The sequence below is a fragment of the Lissotriton helveticus genome, chromosome 12, assembly GCF_964261635.1.
Source record: "Lissotriton helveticus chromosome 12, aLisHel1.1, whole genome shotgun sequence".
Classification (NCBI taxonomy): domain Eukaryota; kingdom Metazoa; phylum Chordata; class Amphibia; order Caudata; family Salamandridae; genus Lissotriton; species Lissotriton helveticus.
The window spans coordinates 898,430,334-898,443,339 of record NC_136073.1 but is presented as its reverse complement, the minus strand read 5'-3'; the positions used below and the strand labels follow the sequence as shown (position 1 = coordinate 898,443,339).

Sequence of the window (13,006 nt, the reverse complement as noted above, 5' to 3'; positions counted from 1 at the left end):
ATCAGGACCATGTTGAGTAGTCACTCTGCAAATGTGAAAACATTATAAATATACTGGCCACCACTGGAACAGGGTGGTCAGGTGTTCAGTGACCCAAGTGATTCCTACAGGGTTTGTCTTTTCTTAAAGGTGATAGACCAAACCAACTCTCCAGGCTCTAGGTACGCCTTATTAGTATGGTACACAGACCGTGGGCGTCCAGGCAACTCTCGCCTGGACGCCCACGGTCTGTGTACCATAATTGTTTCACATTTGCAGAATGACTGCTCAACATGGTCCTGATAAATGCCACTGGATCTCTTTAAGGGACCAACACCAGCACTCTGCCCCTCATTCACCTCTTACCTAATGCTCATCTTGAGAAAAACACCTCAGCTCCTCCCCTCGGGGAGTCGTAGCCGTCACCGCGGTGTGAGGAGGGAACCCATATGACGAAGCATGTCACCGAACGGTGAGTGAGGGTTCTCGTCCTGAAAGGAATTTCTCATTCTTGCTCTACTTTTATTCTTCTGACACTGCACTTCCCTCTCCCATCCCCTCGATAAACAGCCGGACGTGCTTTGTGTGAAAGATATTAAACTATCTGCCTCATTCGTGTGCAGATTTTACTACCACAGCAATCATAACGTATATTTCAAGCACAAAAGCATCATACAAATGACACTTGTGATGCAATTGGTTGCAGTCTGCCTTTGACAGTAATGTGTTAAAGCGTTTGAGCTCAGTGGTGCAACTCACTTTACTTCTTAGTTAGCCTTTCTCACCTCTAGTGTGTGCAGGAACTGACGAACCTAGTGCCTGAATGAACTGCCTTTTTTTCTTTTTCTAAAAAAATAAATGGTGCTGAAGCAGATCTGTACATGTGTTTCCTTTTGTTGATCACCCTCCAGTGATCTGATTGGCTTGTTTAGCAAGGTAAGCCCTTCTCCAGTTTTGCTAACATATAATGTTCTGGTCAGGCCTGCTTTTTCACCCCATTATCCCTTGGCCTGGTGTTCACCTGAATCCCTGTTAGGAATTTCAGGAAGCGCCCTGGGGACGTGGGCACAGATTGGGAATATTAGGCATTCATTAGGTGACCCCTGGGAGTACATCTGAAACCTGGTGGGTTTAGAGACAGAGTTTGTAGAAGAGGTAGAGTAGTATGGACAGGTGCCCTGGAATAAGAATCCGCTCTGAGAAATCCACTGCGGTCTTGTCGGGCTCATGGATGACAAGCAGTCGGGTGGACCTAGATGGGACACATAGTGGTCTTATACTTGAAATACAATTATACCTCCCTGTACAGAACCAAATAAAGCACAATTCTAGATGGTCGATGAGTGGGTGCTTGGATTTCTGAGTCACGTTGCCACAGTCATTCATGCAGCTTCTGGTGCAGACTAATTGTTCTCCATCCCAGATGCTTCAGTGCATTCATGCAGGAATTAGACAAACATCTCAACAGATTGGTTTTGGGGCTGTGTCCATAATGGAGTAAGTAGGAGGTTCTTTGAAAGGTGAGTGTGAGCCTTCTTGAACTAGAGTGCCGCTATAGTGTGGTCAAGTGGTTTCCAGAGAACACGTCTCAGTCTCCTACTGGCAAGCGAGAAAGGGGTAAACTGGCTAGGCTGATGTTAGTGGAATATAAAAGGGGAAGAAGAACACTCCATATTGTAAACGTTCCTCAAAGTCTGGAGATAAGCAGTGAAGGGAATTATAAAGAATCCACCTCAGGCTCAATTTTATTTGGATAGCCAACTGTTTTTTGTTACTTTGGAAACCTGTGTTTCTTAGTAGATGGAGAAGAGGTTAAATGAGCAACTTGTATCTTCATGGTGAATTTGTGACTTACGTGGAAAGGCAGGAGCATTTGGTGTTACTCAAGGGGCAGTTTTAGCTGTATGATGTGGCCCTCAAAGCCTGTAGGAAACATTTCTGCACGTGTCCCAGAAAAAGATATGTCAGCCCTTCTGCAACGGACGTCAAGATTATATGCTGTGCTATAGTGGACACTAAGTGAAGGTATATACAGCTTTCCAGTTGGAATTTAGGGTAAATGAAAAGCAGATCTAGAAGTAATCCTTCTACGAGATGTATTAAGGTGGAAAATATTCAGCATCTGGTTTTTTTAAAGATGTAAGTGGACTGTGAACTTACCAAGTAGGCAGTACCATGTTACCTTCTTTAATTGATTCAATATAGGCTGAAGTACGTCTGTCTGCCGCCACTGCATGCAGACAGTGTTCATCCTCAGACTTCACTTTCTACCATTCCTGTCATGAAAGATTTCTTGAGTGTTTGTCTCCCCGGTTGGTTCTGCCTCTGGAATCTCCATCCTCCTGTTTAAACCGTAGAGGACCGCTTTTGAGTCTGTACATAATTTAGACCCCCACCACTTGCCATACAAAGCTGCTTTCTCAATGATGATAACGTTGACCTTGAAAGTTAGTGAGATTTGAGCTTTAATCATACAAAAGCAAAGCAAAGAAAACGGAATTTCTCCTAATTTCCCCTCCAAAAGCCAACCCTGAGATTCAATCATGGAGTAAAGCTATCGCAGCCTTAAATTGCCTTCCGACCATCGTGGACTCTGGCAAATCCCTTGAAATTACCCTTGACTGCAACTTGAATATGCGGGACCACATCAACTCGATGGCCAAATCCGCTAGATTCCAACTGAGCTACCTAAGGAAACTGAAACCCTTCCTCGATGCCACTGACTTAAAAATGGAAGTCATCTCTAGTCTAGAATATGGCTGTTCTACCATCTCTGGTTTACCCAAGATGTCCCTGGCACCTTTAAAAGCCTTCTTCAACGCGGCCGCCAGACTACTTACCGGCATAAGGAAATTCAACCACATTTCTCCACACCTGAGAGCTGTGACCTGGATTCCTTTTGAGGCAAGAATACAGCTTAAACTAGCTTGCATTACACACAAGGCTTTATACTCGAACTCCCCTGCATATCTTGCACAGAAACTTGTGGTCTCCGGAGGATTCAGAAACTCTCGGTCCGCCAGAGACCTCTTGCCCCAACCTGCACGTTTTCGGGAAAAAAAGCCTATATCGGGCTTTTGCCGGGGACGCTCCGAGAATTTTGAACTCTCTCGCACCCGCCATCAGAAGAATCCCTACTCTGGCACACTTCAAAATGGATGTCAAAACCTTCCTTATGGGGAAATTCCTCGTTTAAATTCTTCTTTAAACAATAACAGAGTCCCTGATCTATTTCCGATTATTGCCGCCTCTCGGATTACCCAGTCACCCCACCGAGAAACCTGTGGCCTTATCTTGAGTAATTTTAATCGTAAACTGTACATACGTGTCCTTCTATCCACTATGTGTAACCAGCAATGGGGTTTGTTTGGAGTAATTGTTAATGTATACTGTACATACGTGTCTTTCTATCCCTTATGTATCCAGAACCCCCACCCCCTCCTTATCGATTGTTTACTTTGTGATTCCAAGCCTTTTGTACAATTCTATGATTCCTGTAAAGCGCTCTGATACCCTAACGGGTCAAGTTGGCATTCTATAAAACACACAAATAAATAAATAAATAAAAGCCCCACTCTGTGTTTCACTGTAAGATGGTCCATTTAAAGGAGCAGTCTTTTTTCTTCTCAGGCTCATTTCAGAATTGAAGGTGAATCAGACTTCTGACCTTTTCCCACCACCCCTGTGCCTCGGGCCGAGCGGTGCCTCCAGACCTGAAGCGTTATCAGGGCATTACAATAGCACTTGAGGAAACTGAAATATTTGCAGCTATTCAAATAACAATGTATCCATTATGTTTCTCTTCGCACAAGCTTAGATTTCACGGAGTAGAATGTAGCATGTTGCATTCTGTTCTTTAACATACTAACAAAATGTGAGCAGACCTTTGCTTAGGTCTCGCCCTGCAAGGGAGTAAAGTATCCACCGGCTCCTCTGTGACTAATGTTATACACCCCTCGATTGCAGTGTCGGTACTTGAAGGTCAGTTCCTGCCATTGCTAAGTACAGTCACACAGACTCCAAGACTGACACCCTTGTGTGTCACAGCCTCTTCTCTTCACATTTGCTTTGCGTAAACTCTGGTCATCCTCTCAAGGGCAGTCTTGTTTGCTTTGCTATTCCACTGTTTATGGATAAAGGAGAGAATCCCATTTCTTCTTCAGGGGTGATCTGTTTGAATCCATTATTGGATCCAGCAGATGTGCGTTCCAGCCCTTGTTCCTGCTGCTAAAATGGTGTTGAGGTTTGTATTGACAGTTGTGTGCCCCACAGTACTGACTGGAATATTCTTGACAGAAATGAAGTGGCCAGGTTCTACCATTTAACCGCCCAGCCATTCACACATTTAATGGTGTATAAAGTAACTCCTGAACGCCAATAGTACGACAACTTCAGTATCATGTAGCTCCCTCTTGCAACTAAAATAAAGTGTCTGTCCGAAGAAACCAACCTGTGGCTCCTCACTGCAAACGCTGACTAGTTCAACAACTATCCCTGAGGGGTCTGCTCTAGGGCCACACCTTTATTTGGGCTCATTCTTCTCCCTCAATGCCTCTACAGCATTGTAGGACATTGTGACATGCACAGGGTTGAGGGGCTGGATGCAGGGATTAGAAAAGGATTCTCACCTTAGTAACTTTAATAGTCTTAAATTATGGGGGGACCGTTTAGTCATGCAACCCACTTTCGCACCCTCGACCTTCCTAAAGATAAATATTTCAGTTTATGGGCTGGCAAATAATAAATTATCTCAAGGGGGCTTGGTGGGGTGAAGCCTGCCAGAGGGCAAAGCCATCCTCTCTGAGGCAGTTCATTTTAATTGTGCTTTGCTGCTGGGTTTTGTGTAACAGGAAGACGTGGCATGCATACAGTGGCCTTAAAGGTCAAAAGTTCATATGGTGAATAACCTACTAAGTTTCAAGTTTTTTAAGTTTAAAGTTTGTTTATTATGTTTTGGAACTCCGAAGAGGTCCACATAAAAAGATACGTAATACAAAGTACTCATACATATACAAAAAGCATTAACAAATTATTATCAAAGTACGAAATAATCAATGCAACACAATTATTAAAACCTTCTAGTAGATATCTAAGAAACATTTAAAAAAATGTAAAATGCAAAAACAAAACATTTCATTAGGAGGATTATATAAAGCATATAAGAAAGAATTGGCTGTGAGGATATTCAATTTGAAACAAATATGTCTTAACCACTTACTACGAAATGAACGAAGTGCAGGACATATAAAGAGACCATGTATAAAGTCCTGGGTAGACAAATTACAAAAGTTGCAAATTGCAGAGCATCCATACCACCTAGCCTTAAGCTTATTAAGAGGGAGTAGATCATGCCTCAAAAGCAGCCAAAAACGCCGTATAGCGTGAGAAAGGTTCCAGGCTACATAGGGTTGCTTGCATTTTAGTACATAAGTATCAGTGAGGGGAGATATTCCCTTCTTTGCAAGGATAGATTACCTGTCCAACCTGAAACTAAGATCCCAAGAGGCCTGTTTCAAAAGTAATTTTAACTGTAAGGTAGACAGAGTAAAAAGAGTGCTCTCCTCCAATTGTAAGAGCACAACAGCCCTCCTGAAGTTCTTCACGATTAAGGAGAACTCCCTTAGAGTGCCCAACAATTCTGACTTCATTATGTGTCTTAAGGTCCCCACTTCCCCTCTGGCCAAACTGGCTACCCAACGCACTAACCCTGCCAAGCCCTGCACCCAGCTACTACGGATACCGTATTCAAGTCTTAGGGACGCCACTGTGCAGGAAGTGTTAATAGAGGCTAAGAACCTTAGAACTTTTCCTTCTGTAACGTGTAAAAAACCCCATTGCCCTATGTCCACTATTTCAATACCGTACAGAAGGGATGACGGGATTTTCGCCCTAAAAACCTCTAACAGGTAAGAGAAATGTCTTCTTCCTGTGGTAGAGTACAAAGCACTCAAGCTTTTACCCTGAGAAAGGGCCTTCCGGGAGTTATTATCAATGTGGGTCTTGTCGCTTAGGTTATCAGATATTATTTTCCCCAGGAAGACATAAGACTTAACCACCTCCAGCCTATGACCTCCTACGGACCAACCAAAATTCTCATATTTTGTTTTTTTCCTCCCTGAAATACCCATAATTTTACTTTTAGCTATATTTATCTTTAGGTAGTGGAGTTCAGCATAAAGGTGTAGAGCATGTAGACGATTGTTTAACCCTCTGGGCGTTAAGTCTAATATAAGGATATCGTCTGCATATAACAAACAGGAAATTGGAGTTCCCCCCAGTGAAGGTGCAATACCATCACAAGCAGATAAAGATGTAGGAAGATCTGAAATATATAAGGGAAAAAGCAAAGGCGCCAAAAGACAGCCCTGCTTTAGTCCGTTGATGGAGGGAATAGTTCGGGATAACCCCCTTTCCCCTCCTTGAAGGACTTGGCACCATGTATCTGAATGGAGGGCCTTAACCAAATCTAATAGGAGAGGAGGCATACCTAGAGCGGCTAGTTTTCTCCACAGCAACGGCTGATCCACTTTGTCGAATGCTGTGGAGAAATCTATAAACGCCGCATATACTCTTCCTCCACGAACCCTTACATATTTATCAGAAATTATCTGTAGTGCGGTGAGGTTGTCCAAAGTGCCGTGTTCCTTGCGAAAACCTGTCTGTTCTAGAGGTAAAATATGATTCCTCTCAACCCAGTCGTTAATAGAATATAGGAGACATTTGGAAAAAACTTTACCAATTGCGTCAAGAAGGGCAATTTGCCGATAATTCTTAGGTTCATTCCTGTCTCCCTTCTTGAACAATGGCACAAATATGCTCCCTTTCCAGGACGAGGGGACAGATTTATTCAGGAAACAAAATCTAAATATAGAGAATACAATTTTGCTCTAGGAAACAGGGTCCTGCTTCAGGACAGATATGGGGAGCTCATCAGGCCCCATTGCACCTGAGAGGCGAAGTTCTTTTATGGCTAATTCAATAATTTTTTCAGATGGGAAATCTATTGGAAGATCACTATCGTTATAGGATACCACATTCTCAGCCGCTGGCCCATTACTGGCATATAGATTAGTAATGTAATTAATCCATGTTTGCTCCGAAATGGGAATAGGACGGGGACTAACTCTAGTTCCACAGCCTTCCCCAATTATAGACCAGAATAGTCTAGCGTGACCATTTACTGCGGCCTCTCGCAAATTGATCCAGAAAAAATCTTCTTTTTCTTTTTTTATTTTAATCTTGGCCCTTCGTCTCCTTCTTTTTAGGAGGGCTATTTTGCGGTATCTTTCGGGGGATCTAGACGAGTATTGCTCCCTCACCAGTTTATTTATTTCCTTATTTAGGGAGATAATCGATCTGGGGAGTAAGGACTTTTTTATAATTGAGTTGGATTTTCTTGCGGCTAAGGTGACCTCCTTCATAAAACCCTCAAAGGAAATTAATTCAGCCCCTAGCCAATTATGGAGATCTTTTAGTGTTCCAACTAGAATATGTTCCAGACCCCTCATGGAACTTGAGTTCCAGAAACACCTTCCGGTTTTAACACCAAAATTGACCTGATCACCATTAAGAATCCAGGGATCAGCAGGGGGCAGAGATATAGAAAGGGTTAAAGTAATTATCTTATGGTCACTGAATACAGACTGTGAGACCACCAGATCCCTTAGAAGATGGAAAAGGCAATATTCAACGATTATATAATCCAAGATCGATTCACTGTGACTGGATTTATGCGTAAAAGAAGCAGGAGTGTCAGAGGGAAGTCTTCCATTAGCTATAATACCCTCGGTTTCGGACAATTCTTGCAGGAGCAATTTCCCTCTCTTATTCGTTCTGATTTTTTCCGGGAAAAGAGATTGTGGGATCTGGAAATTTTCCTCTTTGAGCTTGTTTCTAAATAGATCCAAGCTTAAATTGGAGACTTTACAATTGAGATCGCCCAGTAAAATTACATGAGGGGAGGGGATTGTATCCTTAATTTGTTTATTAAAGGCAAAAACAAGTTTTAACACTTCATTAAAACAGTCATCAGGGGGGATATAGGCATTTATTATTACCAGGGGGTGTTTCTTTTCCACGTTATCAAGACTAAATAGTGTCACAGCCTGAAAAAGGTTACTCAGATCTAAGTGGTGTGAATAATTCCACTTTATTCGATTAGATAGCAGGCATGCAATTCCCCCTTTATCATGTCCCCTCTTGGAAGCAACAGCCCCTCCTTCTAGGACGATATAATCCCTCCCCACAATCATTTTGTCCACACACCACGTCTCTTGAATACAAATCACATTAGCCCTCAAGGAATAAAGATATTGCATTTTTTCAGGGCTATTATTAATTCCTGCAGCATTCCATGAAATAATGTTTAAGCTGTTGCTAAAGATGAGAGAATAATTTGGGATTGTCCGAAATTTTACCTGATAAGGCGCCAGGTAACCAATTCCATTGCTGACTATCTTCTACTCTATTTCCATTAAGGGATAAAGAGGGAGGAATTATATGTGTTACTAGGCGTTTAGATTTAGAAAGGGAGATCTTTAAATCCTCAAAAGTAAATGGAGGACCGGCTTGTCTCGAGCCTGGAGACCTCCGATCAGAGGCGTCAACTCTACAGAGGGAAAAAAAGGGCATTACATCAATCCCTCGGCTCTGAAAACTCTCGGCCTGCTTCAGAATAAGGTTCACAATAAGTTTAGAGTAGAACCTTACCCTGGTGCAAGAACTTGCCTCGACTCTCAAAATTGATACCAAATCAATATCACTGGTTTGGATTAACTTCAAACTCTCCATCTCCTTAAAACACTTAAGTAACCAAGATCTATTGATTATTAATTCAGTATCGAAGAGAGGGAGAAAATCCAACGTCAGCGTGTCAATGCTATCCTCCATTACAATTACCGAGGATTTATTAGGACATACTGCCTCATCTACCGAGGCAGAAAAGGGAGGGGCAGTTGGATTAAGAGCGGATGCTGATTCAGGGGCAGTTTTTCTTATCTTCACTAACGGAAAAGGGTTTGTTGACTTCCCTAGTCCGATAATGGGGCTTCCAGAATTGGGATTCGTACAACTGGAAATGATATCGTTGTACTCAACAGGGGGAGCAAGAGCATCATCACTTGACATATTGGGCCCTGCTTAAAATTTCCATCTTCAATCCCAACAGTAGCCGGCAAAAAGATATTATCATCACTCTTAACATATTGGTCTAAAACCTCATCAAAAATTATTTGTCTCTGTCTCTTTTTTTTGATTCTACGTAAAGGTTTCCTCTTTTTTCCTCTACACTTTTTTGGCTTTTCCAATATTTCCTTTTCCCCCTTCTCCTTAGTCTCTTGGGCGAAGATGGAAAAAACTCTTTAACGGAATTTGAATCGACTGCTTCGTCGATATCTTCTGCACTTCAAGAGCCAAGTCCACAATACAATTGTGTGCAGAGGATTTAGGGACTGAATGAAGCTCATTAGATTTAAACTCATTTCTGATGGGAGCAGGCGAGGATTTCTGGGCTGAATTTTGGGGAAATTCTAATTGCCCCGATCCTGATGGAACATCTCCATCGGATTTAGGCCCTAACAAATCTTCTTGAGGAACTGTACCGGGTATCTTTTCCAGAGAATTATTTAAGAGGACCTTCAATATCTGGGTAACTGTTTCTAAAACACAATCATTACTGCCCACAAATTTACCCAATAGCAGTAAAATAGAGGACAGCAGATGTTCTAAAGCGATCAGGGACTCCGAGATAGGTTTGTCAAGATTCTCTGGGCGGGGGAAGATTGTTGGATGAATACCAGATTTATTCAGCTCAGTGCTTTTTGAGATGTTGGACTGGAAGGAAATATCTTGGGATTCAATTGAAGGGGAGCTAGTGTAGAGTCGAAGACCCGAGGGAATGGAACCAAGCGGGGTTTTTGTGGCCTCGAATAACTTCAAAGAACCATCTACTAAATAGCGCCCACAAAGTTCCAAGTCAATATCCAACATTTGGGAATCTTCATTTCCTACTTCCCTTTGGGGGGATTCTCCTACTAGTTCTTGAATCAGGTTGGCCCCGGGGATTGTAAGAGTATTTTGCTGCTGCGCACACTCAGGCTTTAGGAGTGGGAGATTTAGTGATAGGGGAAGCAGTGAGTTGTGTCGGATTAATTTCTTCACAAGACTGTGAGTTCATGTCTAATTTGTTTTCTGTTGGTGGACCCTCCAGAGCCGGCTTGGGAGACCCCCCAGGAGAACTCACTACATCCATATCCGTGGGATTGTTCTTATCTTTGGGCTTCTCCCATAATTGAAATAAATGACACTGGCCCTTAAGTTGCAAGTTTTGGACCTCCTTGTTTCTGAGTGGGTTAGACCTGGTTTTTGCACAAGACCTTCCTAACAAAAGTCTCCCTGAACGAAGCTTTTTAGCTGTCATGGTTAAAGTTAAAAAAGGAAATATCAACTATAATCTGTAAGGCAAATTAATGAATCAGATGTATATAGTTGTGAGAAAAACGGCGAAAAAAATTGTGCAAAGCCAAAACTAACCAACAAAGAGACAAAATCCAAGTGAAACACGGATAAAGGGACAATACAATCAAATATAAAATGAAAGAAAATGGGCCCAGCCCAGCCTACTTCGGCCTCTGAGGGCCTAAGAGGGCCCGCCCTTTGCCCGGGCTTCGCTCCGCGCTTCGTCCCGCGCGCGTCCCGCGTACGCGGGTAGCTGTTTATATCCGTGTTAGCTGTGGGCGTGGCAAGAGGGAGAGCGGGCCAGGTGGAAACCATCGGCCTCGTAGGGACTCCTGGAAGTTCGAGTCCCTGCCTTAACGCTCGCAGCCGTGGATTACTCACAAGCCCCCACAGAGTCTGTAAATGAAGCGGGACCCGCGAAGCGGGCCCGGCGAACTGCAGCGTTGTACACCACGCTAATCCCAGCAGTTGAATAAGCTGACCGCAGCACCAATTCTCAGCAAGCACAGGCAGGCAAAGGGAGAACCACTGTAGCCAGAAGATGATGGGAGTTATACTCGGTCCGTGAGCTGTGGGCGTGGCAACAGGGAGAGCGGGCCAGGTGGAAACTATCGGCCTCGCAGGGACTCCTGGAAGTTCGAGTCCCTGCCTTCACGCTCGCAGCCCTGGATTACTCACAAGCCCCCACAGAGTCTGTAAATGAAGCGGGACCCGCGAAGCGCGTCCGGCGAACTGTAGCGTTGTACACCACGCTAACCCCAGCAGTTGAATAAGCTGACCGCAGCACTAATTCTCAGCAAGCACAGGCAGGCAATGGGAGAACCACTGTAGCCAGAAGATGTTGGGAGTTATACTCGGTCCGTGAGCTGTGGGCGTGGCAACAGGGAGAGCGGGCCAGGTGGAAACTATCAGCCTCGCAGGGACTCAAGGAAGTTCGAGTCCCTGCCTTCACGCTCGCAGCCCTGGATTACTCACAAGCCCCCACAGAGTCTGTAAATGAAGCGGGACCCGCAAAGCGGGTCCGGCGAACTGTAGCGTTGTACACCACGCTAACCCCAGCAGTTGAATAAGCTGACCGCAGCACTAATTCTCAGCAAGCACAGGTAGGTAAAGGGAGAATAACCTACTACTTCAAACATTCTAGGTCCGGTATGAAACATGGGGCCAGGTGTTCTAAGACATCTTGCTGTCGCAAACCTTTCTATTGATTCAGAAAATTGGAGGGTTTGGGACTGTGAAACTACTTTTAAATATTCAGTAAACTCAGTTTGCAATTCAGTAAAGGCTTACCGCATCGCAAAATGGGTTTGGAATTTGATGCTAAATTGCATTTTAGAAGGGCCGTGTTTAGGGCTTCCCTTCCAAACAGTGATTTGGTATCATTTGCATCATTGGTTTGTAACCGTAATTCCAGTCACAAACCATTGGAAGTTACCGACACCTCAGAGGAGTTAGTGACTCGTTAGGAAAAGTTAAGGGGTTCCTCTTGGGACCCATTGCTTTTGTGAATGTTGGAGTGTAAGCCATGAACTTTCAAACATACTTAAAAAATTTAAAGTAACTATTTTTTTTAAATGCACCACCATTTGCTTTAAAGAAAATGAGCTACATTTATTATTCTTATTTTTGGAGACCCTCCACACCTCAAAACTTAACATTAAATGCGTGGTAAAGCATACATACTTTTCTTAGACTGCAGGTGAGAACAGAAACAGCTGACACGTGTTTCGCCCAGTGGCCTGCTGGCCAAGGATTCTCCCAGGCAAGAAGGTCATAGTAAATAGTTCAGGTTAATCGTCGAAACAAATCCTTGGACAAAACCTCAACTTTGGGATTTCACCAACCCTGAGATTGAAGTGAATTTTTAAAGCACAAAACCTACTCACTCTGTGAACACTTATCTCATACCAGGTGGTCTTTGGGTGAAACCACCGAACAGGGATGTGCCAGTAGCCATATTTGGGTCCTGACCATTTGTGCATGAACCTTGTTGGCACCCACATCCTCCTATTGCAATCTTCTCGTATATATTTAGTTATACCCTGGTAGTGTAGTTCCTGGTACCTGAGGAGGGACGCTCCCAGTAAGCATGCTACCTGGCCCCCATGCTCCGCTTCATGTTGTCTCACTCTCGCCCATTTGCTTTAATCTCCCTCTGCCCCACATTGCTCTCTCTCTCGTCCGCTTCCTTTATCTCTCTATGCCTCAAATTGCTCTCTCTCGCACGTTTGCTTTTATCTCCCTCTGCCCCACATTGCTCTCTCTCTCGTCCGCTTCCTTTATCATTCTATGCCTCAAATTGCTCTCTCTCGCACGTTTGCTTTTATCTCCCTATACCCCACATTGCTCTCTCTCACCTGTTTGCTTTTAACTCCCTATGCCCAACATTGCTCTCTCGCCTGTTTGCTTTTAACTCCCTATGCCCCACATTGCTCTCTCGGCCGTTTGCTTTTATCTGCTTATGCTCCACATTGCTCTCTTGCCCGCTTACTTTTTCCTCACTATGCCCCACATTGCTCTATCTCGCCCGTTTGCTTTTATCTCCCTGTGCCCCACACTGAAAAGTTTCAGC

The 13,006-nt window shown here is 43.8% G+C and overlaps 1 protein-coding gene across 1 annotated transcript in view; it reads left to right on the top strand.

The window, feature by feature from the left end:
- KIF1C (kinesin family member 1C) overlaps positions 1-13,006 on the top strand; it is a 710,488-nt gene that overhangs the window by 349,459 nt on the left and 348,023 nt on the right. The window lies entirely within an intron of this gene.